General features: G+C 36.3%; 1 pseudogene; it reads left to right on the top strand.

Moving 5' to 3' along the window:
• Positions 1 to 8,599: 8,599 nt before the first annotated feature.
• LOC108540331 (heat shock cognate 71 kDa protein pseudogene) overlaps positions 8,600 to 16,815 on the top strand; it is a 30,769-nt pseudogene continuing 22,553 nt past the window's right edge.

Genomic DNA, 16,815 nt, shown 5'->3' with positions numbered 1-16,815 from the left:
AATATTTTTTATCTCACAAATGTATCATATCCCATAAAATGGCAACAAGGAGATCAATTCTGGATCAAGTTCTGGAATGTAGCTGTTTTTTATCTCCAATTCATTCATCAGATCTTTACTACTTATCATGTGCCAGGCTGATGTGGACGACCAAGATAGTTTCTCCATTCAATAAGCTTTCAGTGAAATTTGCAGCAACTCAGGAGGACTGATGTGGATGTGAGAAATGTGTAGATGGCCAATAGCAGTGCATTTTTCTTTCTTTGTTTGAAAGGATGTGTTTAGTACTGAAAGGATGGATCAAAGAAAGAATGGCAATTATAGTAAAATGATCTTGAAATAATGGAGCTTGGGCTGGTTTATGTCTGAACCCTTGACACCCCTGGTTTAGCCCACCTCGTTGTTTCTCTTAGCATACACCTCTATTAGACTTTCTTTAAACATCCCATTGTTACTCTTTTTTTAATTGTATTTTATATATGTGTGTGTGTGTATGTGTATGTGTGTATGTACTTGTTTGTCTTCTAAATTTATATGTATATTTACATACACGGATTATATATATATATAAACTCAGAAGATACACATATATAAGAAAACGAAAGTATTCTTGCCACCTCTTTCTTTCAACCACCTAAGTCCCTTTCTGCCAGCAACCAGTTTTAATTTTTACTGGCAAATATATATATATATATATATATATTTTTATAGATAATATTATTATAGATAATATTGTGACTATGTTCTCCCTGAAGACATTAGTAATAATACAAATTGGTAACATTGTATAATGTGTACTGTTCACTGTGTTTAAATGTTATATAGTTTTATTCTAACAATAATACTTTGAGATGGTTATTATTTTATCTTTAATTTATAAATGAAAAAAATTAATCCTAGTGAATTGAAGTAAGTGTCCTATGGTTACACCACTAATAAGTGATGAAGCAACATTGAGAACCAGAGAATCTAATTCTAGAGCCAACACTTTTAAATATTAAACTCTGTGATCTCACCAAATACAATACGTAAAAGAGTCAGGCAGAGGTAGAGCTGCATTCTTCTCTATGATGATGAAGATTCACATACTATGACATATGACTTAAAGTAATTACAAAGAAATAACTTAGTACATTTTTTGACAAGCTATTAGGAAGTCACATGTCAATACATTTAAAAAAATTAAAACCAGACTAGCCAACATGGTGAAACCCTGTCTCTGCTGAAAATAACAACAACAATAACAACAACAGCAAAATTAGCCAAGCGTCATGGCAGGTGCCTGTAATCCCAGCTACTCAGGATGTTGAGTCAGGAGAATAGCTTGAACCCAGGAGGTGGAGTTTGCAGTGAGCCAAGATTGCACCATTGCACTCCAGCCTGGGTGACAGATCAAGACTCTGTCTCAAAAAAAAAAAAAAAATTATATCAAATATTATAAGTCAATCTTTATTTATACAAATCAGAACAGAGATAAAGAGTTTCAGCTTTTAACATTTTGTTGATTCTTTTCTAGCTATCTTTGGATGTGGCAATCATATTGCTACTAAACATTTCTAATATCAAAGGTCTCATATATTAATATGTGCTGTAGTTTATGTCTAACCATATGTTTAATAGAAATGCTAGCTTATAAAAAATTCCCACTGTATAGTAATGACCGTGTGTCCAGAAAATATTATATATACATCTATCTATCTATCCATCCAACCCCATTTTACATGACCTAGTTTGAGTGGGTAGTTTTACACTCCATCACACACAAGTTGGCCTAGAACAGTGAGCATCAAGGATTACCTTCTGCTGAACCCCTGTATATAGCCCCAACTCTCTGCAGAATTGTCAAGTAGGGGAAATGTGTCTTTTGAAGTTCTAGTCTCTTTTACACTATCATTGCTTCTCCAATGGACATGACTGCTCCCTGGCCTTCAACATCCTAGTAATTTAAACTTATTTTGTTAATGCAGTATTTGTTTTGAGAAATAATTTAATAAATTATATATTTCTCAGAATATACTGAATTTTATTAGTGAAAAGTCATTTTGCCATTTTGGGCTTCGTTAACATGTAACTTCCACTTCTGTGTCAGGAAATTCCCAATTATGTGTTTGGACAGTTTGAAAGTGTGCCACATTGCCATTTGCACTCAGGTATACCTTCTTCCTCTTTTACAGTCCCCATTTATCACAAGGGCTGGAAATTTGGGAACTGTATTTTCCAGAATCCTTTCGTAGATGATTTTCCCTATAGTCAAACAATGAGATATTACACAAAATTGGGAAAGTTGAAAGCAACCAGAAGCTCTTTTCCTCTTCCAGCAATGGCAAGTCAATAACGGGCTTCAGCAGAGATTGCTTTAGGAACATCATCTAAGAATTCCACCACAAATTACCTATCCCAATACTACAGGCAACTGCAACTCCTGACCAATATCAGCTACATCCTGAGAGCCTCAGGGATGGAAGTAAATCTGAAAGCTGGAGGCAGTTCCCCATGACTTTGTCATTTCATGCTGTCCTGTGGTTTTCTAAGTGCCTAAATTTCTGTCTTAAATACTATTTTATCTGAAATGTCTAGACTCAATCCTCTGTTACTCACTATTCACTGACTGATACAAAGGAATTTCTACTTTTGGTATCAGTGTAGACAAATCCCACTTCTCTCTTAGGTGTTAGAGATAGGGGCTTAAGCACGTGAGTTAGCCTTGTCTAATGCTCCTTTCTGGGAAGCCACAATAAGTATTAGTTAGAATGCACTGGTGGAGTCTTAATGTTAGTGTTCAGAAGCAGAAGCTGCAGTATACAACCATTGATGTGATATCCAGGCTAAAAAATTACTGATTTTTTTCCTAAAAAAAGTTTTATGCTCTTTAAACATTTTAAAACTACCTTAATGTTGGCCAGTTTTCCATGTCTGGTTATCTCCTATATTATCAATTGTACATATTTCCAATAGATTTTGTTTTCCTTTCTTAAGAAAATCAGAGGCAGTTCTGTTGCTTGCACACAAGTTTTGTTGCTGATACAAAGGGCGACAGATAAGTCATGTCATCGGATCTATTGCTAATTATGGAATTTCATATAGCAATCTTTAATGTGGAAGTATCATATTCGAGAAAACTGAAATATGAAGGTGAGTAGGTTCTAAAATGACTTCCTGAAATTACACCATATGCATGTGGGCTTACTACCTATCCTGTTTTATATAAGAAGTGGTTTCTGTTTTAAGATATTAAGGTCATAGCATCAGTGTAACTTTTCCCCTAGAGAGGTAGAAACTGCAGGTCCTTAGAATTTGGCCTGGGGAGATTCCTGAGGAATAATTGATAAGTTTATTTTGGACAGCAATAGTCAAACTTGCACGACTGACTTATTTTAAAGGAAGTTTTCAAAGCAATAGAAGATAGACAATGAAATATGTCATTTAAAATTCTCTAATTTTAACTCTGTGATATGTTTGCTTTAGACTTAATTCAGAACCCATCTACTATTTAATAATAAAATAATTGTCAAAATATTTTTTAAAATTTTGTAATTAATTGGCCATATTTTCACTTGTTACTAAAACATGCTATTTATTTTTTCTTATGCTCCTTTAAAGACAATAAATCTAATCAATTTATTTTCCATACTTATTTTAAACTACACAGTTGAAAAAAAATGTTGCATTTCCTTCAAAAGTTTTCAACTCTTGTTCCCAAAGTGAATTCTCTGTAACTGTAATATAATGCCTCAGAAAATTTTGTCCTACTTCAGAGCAGGACAATAGAATCCTTAATAAAGTCTACATTCTGTTAACATGTATTTTCCTTTAACTTTGTTAGACTTTTATTTTTCCAGTCATCAATGTAATAATTTATTGTATTTTGTTGAGTTTCTTCTCAGGTTTTAACATTTTCAGTTTGTATTTTGTCTTAATATCAGATTAATTTAGTATGGAACCTCAAAGTCAGACATTTTTAATGTTTTGGCTACATAAACACCTTTAAGAATCTAGTAGTGAGCTCACCTAGTTATCTATAATGTTGACTTCAGTAAAATTTCAGTCTTTTACAGGATATTCTGCTCATCACAAAATGCTCATTAGTTGAAGCATTCAAATATACATTTAAATATCATTAAAGTAGATCAACCTAATAAAACAAATATAGCTGGCTGTATAGACTGTAGCTTAAAACTCTTGCTCTAAAATAATATCCTAATTGCAGATGTTATGCCAAGTGAAATAAGCCAGTTACATAAGGACAAATATTCTATGATTTTTCTTACATAAGATTCCCTGAATGCTCAAAATCTTAGAGATGAAAAGCAGAAAGGTGGTTGTCAGGAACTGGGCAGGGAGTGGGGTAGGTGGGATGGAGAGTTAGTATTTAAGGGGTACAGAGTTTCAGTTAGGGAAGATGAAAATTTCTGGAGGTGGGTGGTAATAATGATTGTACAACAGTGTAAATATATACAATCTTAGAACTGTGTACTTAAAAAACAATAAAATGGTAAATTTAAAAAAATTGCTGGCTCTTTCACTATATATTTTGTATCTATTAGGAAAGTTTCCTCTAAATTTAACAGTTCCAAAGTAGTTCTGAAAATAATTTTTAAATGTCACACATATTTAATTTTGTTAGGTTTCCAATTAGTAGAAAACCTGTGGTATGTGGATTTATTAAAACTCATTAATTCAGTCATATTTAACCAACTTGTTCCAATGACAACCTGTGTTTTTTTTCACTTTTATGCTCTGTTAGTCAATTTATTTCACTTAGTTGCCTGTCAATTTGGGTTCCAGAATTTCTCACAAATACTTAATTGCCACCTGGAAGATAAACATTTTCTTTTCATTTTAACTACATTGACATATTGTGAAAGTGCTCTAGATTTGTTAATATCTTTAAACTTATTTCTCTCCCTGACCAGGCGGTTATTATTCACAGCTTCCATTTTCATATTCAAGCAGTGACAATACTTGATATTTTATAGGTTTGCTCCTTATAGACAGTCAGTAAGCCATCCATTTCACCTTATTTGTATTTATTCAGGTTAAAATGAATCTAATGTTACTTCACTTATTTATCCTTAGTAACTAATAAGTATAGTTTATATCTTTAAAATTAATTATTTTATTATTATTACAATCAGCTAACATATGTAGATGGTTAGTACAGCATGGCTAATATCACAATACTCCGCTGCGTGAGCTATCTCACTTATAACTTCACAATGATATCACCATTAAAAACAAGGTTGACTGAGTGTGCAATTGTGTGTGTATGTGTATGTGTCTTGTGTAGTGTGTATATGTATTTGAACTGTGGTCACTAATGCTTTATGGATTTCATAAAACAAATGCAAATGTTGTAATTTTTTGTTCTTAACAGTGACAATGTAAGGTACATACTTTTTTCCCCCCAGGAATATACCATTCTTCACATATTTTTATAACTTTTTTTGTAATTTGCCTCTAAGCTTAGATAATAAATGACACAGAAATTTAGGCTTTTTATTTTGAATCCACATCTCATTCTTTACCTACACCTGTAATACCAGTGAGCTCACCTAGTTATTCCATAATGTTGACTTCAGTAAAATTTCAGTCTTTTACAGAATCTCTCACCTTCAAATGAACACACCTTGCCCTTTATGAAGTTACTTATGATGCTTTGAAGAGTATTTTGGGAATGTGAAATTTTATGCAACTTTTGATTAGAAAAGAAGCCTCACATAGAAGCTAAGGATACAAACCAAGGGGTCAGACAGACTTGAGTACTAGTCACAGCTGCACTCTCAGACAAGTCAACAACTTCTGTGGGCCTCAGTTTTCTCATTTAAGATATGGAGATATTCCCAAGTTACAGTGTTCTTATGAGAATTAAATGACCTCATCCATAGGTCCCACTGAACTTAGGATGCAAGAAGCCCTGAATAAATTGCAGCCCCTCTTTCTCATACACATGCTTGATGGCATGAAAACACTGGCACAGGCATTACCTGAATGCCTTCCTCTCTCAGACACCACATAAGAATTTTGTCCTTGATAAATCCATTCCTGTGCTTTTGTGATTGAACAAGAGGATAAAAAGAAAACAGAAGCTCATAAAGAAAGAGATGGAGTGAAGAGGGCTGATTCTGGAGGTGAGGGTGGTGTTGGGAGAAACCCAAGACAAACAGCTGTGAAGAGCAGTAGGTTTGAAAGAAGGAAAAGGGGAGAGTACAGCACTACTAATGAGTACATGTGTATACTGTGTAGAGTTTATGAGATGTATTTATATATTATTTTTTAAAAAATACTTTTGTTGTATCCTTTGATCAACATCTCCCTACCTACTGCCCCAATCCCCCACGTAGCCAGAACCACCATTCTACTCCTTGCTTTTATGTATTCAACATTTTTTAGATTCCACATAGGTGAGATCATGCGATATTTGTATTTCTGTGCCTGGCTTGTTTCACTTAACATAGTGCTCTGCATGTTCATCTATATTGTCACAAAGGAACGGATTTCCTTCTTTTTGTTAAAGCTGAAAAGTACTTCATTGTGTGTAGACACTACATTTTTTTTTCTCCATTCATTCTTTGATGGACATGTAGACTGACTCCATATCTTGTCTACTGGGAATAACGCTGCAAGAACATGGGACTGCAGATGAGATTTTTCTTGTTTGAAAATCAGTATTATGATGCTCATATAATACTTTAAGAACACCAGAGCATAAAATTGAGAGAAATTTGAAAAGCTAAAAGACTTTTGAAAGTGTTTCTCTTCTGAAAAGGATAAAATACAAAATGGAGTGAGCACATAAATTATTTTGGACTAGGTTTCAGAGACAAATGGAAAGTGTAAGCCAAGATGCAGAAAGCAAAAAGGAAAATAAAATTATCTGAAATAGGTTAAAGAAATGTTTCACTTACATCGTGGCTAGAGGTAGACAGGTGTTTTTCAGGCCTCGATTTTACATGATTTAAAGTGCCATCTTTAAGAAAAAGGAATCAAAGTTAGAAAAATAAAACAGAATATTTACTGTGAATGAGAAAAAAAATCACAATAAACTAAAAAATGGCATAATTATAAAATATCTTTATGACCGCGTATGGTGGCTCATGCCTGCAGTCCCAGTACTTTGGGAGACAGAGGTGGGCAGATTGCTTGAGCTCAGGAGTTTAAGACCAACACGGGCAACATGGTGAAACCCCACCTCTACAAAAATTACAAATATTAGTCGGGCCTGGTGGCGCACCTGTAGTCCCAGCTATTTGAGGGGCTGAGGCAGAAGGATCGCGCCACTGCACTCCAACCTGGGTGACGAAGTCTCAAAATAAATAAATAAATAAAATTACAATATATTTTCCCATATATTTTGGCTTGATACTCTTGATCCCTGTTTTAAATGAAAGAAAATTGTATCATAATTTTTAAAGATAGAAGAAAAAGGTCCTAGCATGGTAGATTAAATTTGTTTAATTGGTGTCTGTGATTCATAAAACCTGCAACTACAGGTTATATAGATATTTGCTGTTGGTTCTAATTTTGCAAGTTTATGTCCTACAAATGAATGAGTTATGGTAAATATTGTTTTGGGAAATTCTCACTAACAATGGGACAAAGAGGAGATTTTATATATAATTATGTAGGCTTCACTATCAAGTATGTTACTACAGGAAATGTCATCGTGCATGGGTATTGACCAAAACGAAAACAATCCTACACTTAAATTATTTTCATATTTGATTAGAAGGATTGTCCACAGACAGCTTTGTGACTTCATTCATGTCAAATTGTGTTTCTCCTCTAGTGCTAACTTCTCCTTAGCTAGATACTATATATATGTGCCCGTGGACACTCTAACACTACCAAACCACAAAGGGACTTGGGAGGAAGGAGAGGTGGTTCTCTTAAACAATTGTTGTTATATGCTCAATTTTGTTTCTCCCTGATCAGGACCAACCATGGAAGAGACTCCTACAAGTAAGAGGCCTTGAAATCTAGAGTTTTGATACCTTAGGGACGTGTCCACTCCTGAATGTAAATCTTGAATTTTACAAGGCAATGAAAAACAACTGTTATTTTTAGAAACGCAGTTCGTAAACTGGCTTGAAGGCACCGTGGACACCACAGTAAACTCACAAGGGTGCTGCCAAATATTTTAAATTTTCTTTGGCCCTAGAAGTACCATGAAAAAAAAAAAAAAACCCGAGATATTAAAATCATTATGAACTGAGGAAGTTAGAGAAATTTCTTTTTCTCAGACAGTGTAGAGGGGCTTGATTGGTAGTTGAAGACCCTGGTGCTGGTAGATGTGTTTTGGGCGAGCTTTGCAGTTTGCTGTTGCCATTTTGGAGGATCATGCCTGTCCACATTTTCCACTTCAACTGAATGTTGAGTTACAGTGGATTAAAGTACATTAAAGGTGATCTCATATGAAATGAATCATCTTTAGCTGAGCCAGTTGCTCATGACCAGATAACTGAGAAAAATAGGAAGATCATTAAGGATGTCAAGCACCCGTCCAGAGTTTGCAAAAACGTTCATTAGCATTGCTCATGGCTGTAATGGCTTATCTAGATTTTCATCTGTATAAGTGCTGAGTAGGTTATCTCTTAGAATAATGAAATTATTATTTCACCTTGGGAAGACTGTTTCCAATGTTATGGTCATAGGGCCTAATGACTCTAATGTCAAGCTACCAAAGATCGTAGAACCATTACTGGTCTCAATGTACTTAAAATTTTCGATGATTGGGAGGCCAAGACGGGCAGATCACGAGGTCAGGAGATCGAGACCATCCTGGCTAACACGGTGAAACCCCGTCTCTACTAAAAAATACAAAAAACTAGCCGAGCAAGGTGGCGGGCGCCTGTAGTCCCAGCTACTCGGGAGGCTGAGGCAGGAGAATGGCATAAACCCGGGAGGCAGAGCTTGCAGTGAGCAGAGATCCAGCCACTGCATTCCAGCCTGGGTGATAGAGCGAGACTCCGTCTCAAAAAAAAAAAAAAAAAAAAAAAATTTCAATGAGCCAGCTGCTGCTTCTATTGTTTATGGTGCAGACATAAAGGTTGGAGCTGAAAGAAGTGTGCTCATCTATCACTTAAGAGATGAAATTTTTGATGTGTCTGTCCTCACTCTTGAGGATGAAATATTTGAGATCAAATCATAGCTGGAAATACCCACTTAGGTGAAGAAGATTTTTGACAACCAAATGATCAAACATTTTATTGCTGAGTTCAAATGCAAGCATAAGGACAGTAGTGAGAACAACAGGGCTGTCTGATGCTTCTGTACTGCTTGTGATGGGCTAATTGCATTCTCCCTTCCAGCACCCAGGCCAGTATTGAGATGGATTCTCTCTGTGAAGGAACAGATATGTATACCTCCATTACCCATGCCCATTTGAAGAACTGGATGCTGTCCTGTTCCATGGCACCCAGGACCCGATAGAGATAGCCCTTCAGGACACCAAACTAGACAAGTTGCAGATCCATGTTATTGTCCTGGTAAGTGGTTCTATCTGTATCTCCTAGATCCAAAATCTTCGTCAATAATTATTTAGTGGAAAAGAACTGAGCAAGAGCATTGACCCTGATGAAGCTGTTGCTTATGGTGCAGCTGTCCAGGCAGCCATCCTATCTTAAGACAAATCTTAAACTGTTCAAGATTTGCTACTTTTGGATTCACTCCTCTTCTCTTTGGTAATGATGCTGCTGTCAAGTCATGACTGTTCCTACGAAATGCAATATACTTTTCTTACCAAGCAGACCCAGACCTTCACTACCTATCCTGACAACCAACCTGTATGCTCATTCAAGCTTTTGAAGGTGAGAGTGCCATAACCAAGGATAACAATTTGCTAGTTATCCAGGGCAAGTTTGAGCTCACAGGCATACTTCCTGCTCCCTTTGCTGTCCCTCAAATTAAAGTCACTTGTGATACTGATGTCAATGTCATCCTCAACATCTCCTTGGTAGGAGGGGTAATAATGCCACGTGAACTACAAACTTCAGATATATTATTTAATGTATACCTTAGGAAATTTTGAGGTTAGGCATTAGAATAATCCCATTTAAAAAAATAAGTAAATCAAGGCTCTTAGGTTAAGTAAACTCTATGGCCTCAGAGTCAGTCATAGGATCTAGGACTCATACAGAGGAGGTTTCAATTTAGTGCCTACACTAACCACTGTACCATCCCTCCTCCTGCCTGTCTCCATTCTCTCTTCTGTTGCACCTGTTCCACTGTTTGAACTTAAGTGCCCAAATACTGCCACATCCTGAAAAGCAATTTCTATCATAATAAATGTTAAGGAGGCTCTGATTGAAAAATTGTATAGCATCAGAATCCTATCTTTGTGATTGATGATGTCGCTGTTTAATTACCTCATTTTCCCAGGTCCTTGATATTGTCAGGCTCTCTGTAAAGGAATCTGCTAAAAGGCTTGGCAAAAATCTTGAGAGCTATGCATTAACATAAAACTGAAAAAGCATATGAAATTTTAGAGTTTTCACTTTTAAATCTTTGTATTACCAGCTTGACATATAAGAGTTATAATTGGACATATTCCTAATAACTTTCAGTAAGAACAAATAATTACATTGTGAAAGATCAACCACATAATTTTGAAAGGACCAACTTGTCATGGTGAAAATCACTTCTTTCATTCCTTTGCAGTTATTTTTAAGTATTACATAAATGCACTTAGCTCTTCACGGTAATACTTTTGCTTCCTTCTATGGTAATTCATACCTATTACTTAATTTTCCACATGACATTTTTATGAGATCTTAGTCCCATATAAAAATAAAACATTATTATGTGAAAAAAGAAAACGTAAGCAGATCAAAAGAAAAGTAAGTTTTAAACTCAGTTTCTGAGAAGATGTAGTAGACATACTTTCTTTTTTAATTAAAAAAAATTTGTAGACATTTTTGGGATATATGTGCAATTTTGTTCCATATATAGGTTACAAGGTGGTCATGTCAGGGCTTTTAGGGTATCTATCGCTTGAATAATGTATATTGTACCCATTAAATAATGTTTCATTATCATGCTAAGTATAGCTAAAAACCCTAGATGTTATCCATAAAATAAATAGGCTCTGACAGGTGAAGAGAAGAGAAGACAGTCTGGCTAGGGACCTCAGAACTCAAAGAATAACATAGTGTGAATTTCTTGGATACCCTAGTGTAAGTACTGGAGAAGCTGGCAACAAGGAATTTCTAATGGACTCAGACAAAAAAAAAGAAAAGGTAAAAGGAAAAAACCTCAAGAAGAGACAGCTGTGACTAGTCAAAAAACCACTAAGAGGGCAGCCTAGAAAGACAGGACACTTTTAGATGATTTTATTGATACATAGTGTTTTTACATACTATGGGGTACAAGTGGTATTTTGTTACATGCGTAGAATATGTCATTATCAAGGCAGGGCATTTAGAATTTCCATCACTTCAAGCATTTATCATTTCAATATATTGAGAATATTTCACATCCTCACTTCTAGCTATTTTGAAATATATCGTACATTTTTGTTAACTATAACCACCCTACTTTACTATCAAACATTATGACTTATTTTTTTTTCTTTTTCTTTCTTTTTTCTGGGGGGTAGACAGGGTTTTACTCCTGTCTCCCAGGCTGGAGTGTAGTGGTGTGCTCTCGGCTCACTACAAACCACAACCTAGACCTCCCAGGCTCAAGTGATCCTGCCTCCTCAGCCTCCTGAGTAACTGAGACTACAGGCATGCACCACCATGCCTGGCTACCTTTTGTTTTTTTAGTAGAGACGGGGTTTCACAATGTTGGCCAGGCTCATCTCAAACTCCTGACCTCAAGTGATCCACCCACCCAGCCTCCCAAAGTGCTGGGATTACAGGTGTGAGCCAACATGCCTGGCCTGGACTTGTTTTTTTCTATCTCACTGTATATCAGTACCCATTTGCCAACCTCTCTTCATCCTCCCCTTCACACCCACATCCTTCCCAGCCTCTGGTATCCAGAGTAGAATGATAATTCTACTCTCCATGTCCATGAGATCAGCTTTCTTAGATCCCACATATAAGTAAGTACACATGCTAATTGTCTTTTTGTGTCTAGATTATTTCACTTAACTCAATGACCTCCAGTTCCATCCATGTTTTGCAAGTGACATGATTTTTATTCTTGATGATTGCTCTACTCTGCCTAATACAACAGTATGAACTATGGGCCCACCCCCACCTCCACCAGCAAAGGCTAAGGGGAAAGAGGCTTCTCCCCTTGCCAGTCTATAATGGAGTGTCTCAATCCCCTACCAAAATGGAGCCAGAGAAGGGCAAGTAAGAAGCCAGGATTTTTGGTTCCACCAGCTAGTAAGCAGGCCTCCCCCACACCCACGGTGTCAGTGAACTTTTACCACACCAGCCCTGCACTATCAGAGGAGGCCTCGTGGGGGGTTAAGACTTCCTTTGATCCTCAGCTTGGTAACAAAACCACCCCACTGCAGTGTCAGTGGAGACTAACTACTATGAGAGAGCAATAATGAGCTGGCCCTCCCCATCCCAACCAGGGTGGCATCCACAAAAGCCTAGTGGAAAGCCTCAACTCCCAATCCCACCAGGCAGTGACAAGGAGCCTTTTCTACCCTCAGGTGTCAATGAAAGCCAAGAGGAAAACCTGGGAGTTTTCTAAACTTACGTGGCAACAATGAGAAGGTGTCTCTCTTTTCCCCGCAGGCATGCTGTCAGAGGAGACCTTGGCTATGAACTATAAGATATAAATAAGGTCCAGATAATTATAATATAATCCCCTAAATGTCTAATTTTCAATAAATAACTCATACAAACAACCTGAAAAAAATATATTGAATTTCATCAAAATTAAAAATTATGTATCATCTCAAGAGGAAGAAAAGACAAGCTACCAACTGAAAATATTTACAAACCACATATCTTATAAAATACTCATCTATAGAATATATAAATACCTTCCAAGATTCAACATTAAACACCAAACCATATAATTGCAAAATGGGAAAAATGTAAAGAGACCCTTCACCAAAGAAGACACATAGATGGCAAATTGCCACGTGAAAAGATATTCATGAGTACCCATTAGGGAAATGCAAATGAAGACCACAATGAGATATCACTATACATCTGTTAGAAAAGTAAAAACAAATTCATGGTGACACTAAATTCTGCCATGAATGTGGAGAACCTGGATACACATGTATTGCTGGTGAGAAAATACGACAATTTAGTCACTCTAGAAAATAGTTTGGTAGTTTCTTTAAAAACTAAACATAAACTTACCTTGCAGCCCAGAAATTTCAGTTCTCAGCATTTATCCCTCCAGAATAAAAACTTAGGTCCACACAAAAACCCATGCATGATTGCTTATGGCAACTTTATTTGCAATAAACCCCAAACTGGAAACAACCAAAATGTTCCTCATAGGTAAATGGTTACATAAAATGCAATAGAAACAAACATACCCTGAAATACTACTCAGCAATATAAAGGAAGGAACTCTTGATTGATACACCGAATTGGATGGATCTTATATTAGTTTGCTAGGGCTGCCATGACAAAATACCAATCTGTGTGACTTAAACAACAGAAATTTACTTTCTTCCAGATTTGGAGGCTAGAAGTGCAAGATGAAGGTGTGGGCAGGTTTGGATTGTTTTAAGGCCTCTATCCTTGGCTTGCTGATAGCTGTCCTTTCATTGTATCCTCACAAGATCTCTCCTGAGTGCCTGTGCATCCCTGGTATCTCCTTAGATGTCCAAAGTTCTTCTTTAACAATACTAGTGAGGTTGGGTCAGTGTCCACCTTAATAGCCACATTTTAACTTAATCACTTCTTTGAAAGCCCCATCTCCAAATACAGTCACTCTCTGAAGTACTGAAGACATAGGACTTCAACATAAGAGTTTTGAGGAAGCGCAATTCAGCCCATAAAAGATCTCATGGGTGGTAAGCCAAGTGACTAAAACCAATTTTAAAGGTCACACACTGTATGAATCCATACAATATTCTGCAAATGACAAAATTATAGAGATAGAAAACAGAATAGTGTGTGCCAGTGATTATGGATGGTGGATGCAGGTAGATATGACTATAAAGGATTAGAATAAGAGAGATCTTTCTGATGCTAATTCTGTATCTTGATTTTGATAGTAGATCCACAAATCTACTGGAATAAAATGACATAAAACTATACACATGCCTTGTACTGATACCAAATTCCTAGCTTTGATATTTTATCAAGTAATTGGTCTCATTTACTGAATGATGCAAGCAATGGTGGAAACTGGCTTAAAAGTACAGAGGACCTCTGTACTACCTTTGTAATTTCCTGTATAATTATTTAAAACAAACAACAAAGAAACCTAGGCCGGGTGCAGTGGCTCACACCCATAATCCCAGCACTCTGGAAGGCTGAGGTGGGTGGATCACCTCAGGTCAGAAGTTCGAGACCAGCCTGCCCAACATGGCAAAACCCTGTCTCTACTGAAAATACAAAAAATTAGCTGGGCATGGTGGTGGGCGCCTGTAATCCCAGCTACTTGGGAGGCTGGGGCTGGAGAATTGCTCGAACCTGGGAGGTGGAGGTTGCAGTGAGTGGAGATTGTGCCACTGCACTTCAGCCTGGGCAACGAGCAAAACTCCATCTCAAAAAAAAAAAAAAAAAAAAAAAAAAAGAAACGTCAAGGCTAGTCTTCAACTATCAAAGAAAATCTTGAAGTTACTGCCTTTACAGATGTTACCATATTAACTTTGGTTTTGCAAGTGCAAAAAAAAAAAAAAGTCTGATATTTTAGTTTTAAAAAGATCTCAATTTTAGTAGAATAGCATTTGGAATGATGTTAGTGACAATTAACACATGGACCTTTTTTCTTCATTTTGTGTTATTTTTTGAAAACGCCATACAGATATTTTTATTTCTAGCAGGCAGATGTCAAAACCCTCAGTGAGATTACTTGACTTACTTCCTCCCTTAGCAAAGGTGGACATTCAGCACAAGGTGGACATTCAAACATTTTGTTTGTGCTGACAGAAGGTGATGAGAGCACCCAAGGTTAGCTCTACTTTGTGTCTGCCATTTGGGCAACACTTATGATATTTTGGCATTCATCTTTAGTGGTTTGGTCAATATTTTCAATTAACAAAATAAGAAAACTTAGTGTTTAATTTTTTTTTTTTTTGAGACGATGTCTCACTCTGTCACCCAGGCTGGAGTACAGTGGTGCAATCTCGGCTCGGCTCACTGCAACCTCCACCTCCTGGGTTCAAGCGATTCTCCTGCCTTAGCCTCCTGAGTAGCTGGGACTACAGGCACCTGCCACCATACCTGGCTAATTTTCGTATTTTTAGGTAAGACAGGGTTTCACCATGTTGGTCAGGCTGGTCTCGATCTCCTGACCTCGTGACCCACCCTCCTTGGCCTCCCAAAGTACTGGCATTACAGGTGTGAGCCACCACGCCCGGCCTCACTGTTTAATATTTTTTAAAGAATACCACATATTATTCCACTATTCAATCACCATTACCATCATCTTCACCAACATTGTTAAATTAAAAAAAATGAAACAATGCTAATAATAAAAGTTCTCAATTTAGTCATAATTGTATAGTTGTTCATGGAGGTGGTATTGATATTTGCAATTACACATATTTTATAATCATCAAATCCTAGAGCTGAGTAAAATATTATCTCATGTCTCCAGTGCAGTTCCTTCTGTGTGTTTTTTAAACACATAGTTTTGTTTAACAAATGTTGCCAGATTTAGTCATTTTTATATAATAATTTTATTTATAAAATAAATAATTTCATAACAAAGCAGCATCTCAATAAAAATTCCCTCTGTACACATAAGTACAACTTCACTCATCCTGTTATTGTATGTCTCTTTACAAAATCAGAATAGGATGCCACTTTGCAGGAATAAAGATTAGAAAATAACTTTGGGGCTCTTAGGGGATTTTGATTTATGAGTTTTTTATTCTGATTTGATTTATGAGTTTATTTTCTTCTATTAGGTACATAGTGTTCTAAGTCTCTAACGGCTGTTTAATATCACTCCTGCAACAGTTGAATTTATTGTAAAAATTGATGTGTTAGGTCATGCTATTCTTCTAAATACTTCAATTCCTTCTAGCCAAACTCAGATTAAAATTTGTTGTGCCCTATATTATTTAGGGACAAATTAAAGAACGGAATTTATTTTATTTTGGCTTTTGCATACAAATATAAATTTGCTGCTACATATATGGCTATATTTCAAATTTTACTGATTTAATATCTCACAAAATTCAATCTTCTGTAGTTGGAGAGTTGTTGATAACTTTGGTAGATGTAATCTGACTTACAGCTTAGACTTATAAAAGCTAAGAGAGAGGGAGTTAGCATTCAGAATTTCTAAGTGGTGATGTTACCATATATGTCTTACACGTAAACCCAGATTCTTCTGACCTGAATTTCCGGTTGACATTAAAATTTTCTCTGTATCTTGGTGCTTTAGAAACAGGCAGGCTGGAACCAATTAGGGAAGATAATTTAAACCCTACTGAAAATACAAATGAAGTGCTTCCAACTCTAAAATCCTTTCAGGAATGTAATCTGATCACAGTAGGTTTAGGTTAGATGAATAAGCTTCGAAAATGGGTAATTTTGGATTTTTTTCTTTTTTCTTTTTCTTACAAAAGCAGAAGCATAAACTGTCATATTGTCAACCCCCTACCATCTTTTAAACAGGATCTATTATGGAGAATCTGATGAATGCAGGGGAGAAAAGCTCCGTAAATTTTGCACTACTCTTTCCTCCCTCCCTCCCTCCCTCCCTCCCTCC

The sequence above is a fragment of the Rhinopithecus bieti genome, unplaced genomic scaffold, assembly GCF_001698545.2.
Source record: "Rhinopithecus bieti isolate Rb0 unplaced genomic scaffold, ASM169854v2 scaffold_17939, whole genome shotgun sequence".
In the NCBI taxonomy this organism is placed as follows: Eukaryota; Metazoa; Chordata; class Mammalia; order Primates; family Cercopithecidae; genus Rhinopithecus; species Rhinopithecus bieti.
Note: the sequence above shows the minus strand (reverse complement) of the source record. Positions and strands in the feature narration are given on the sequence as shown.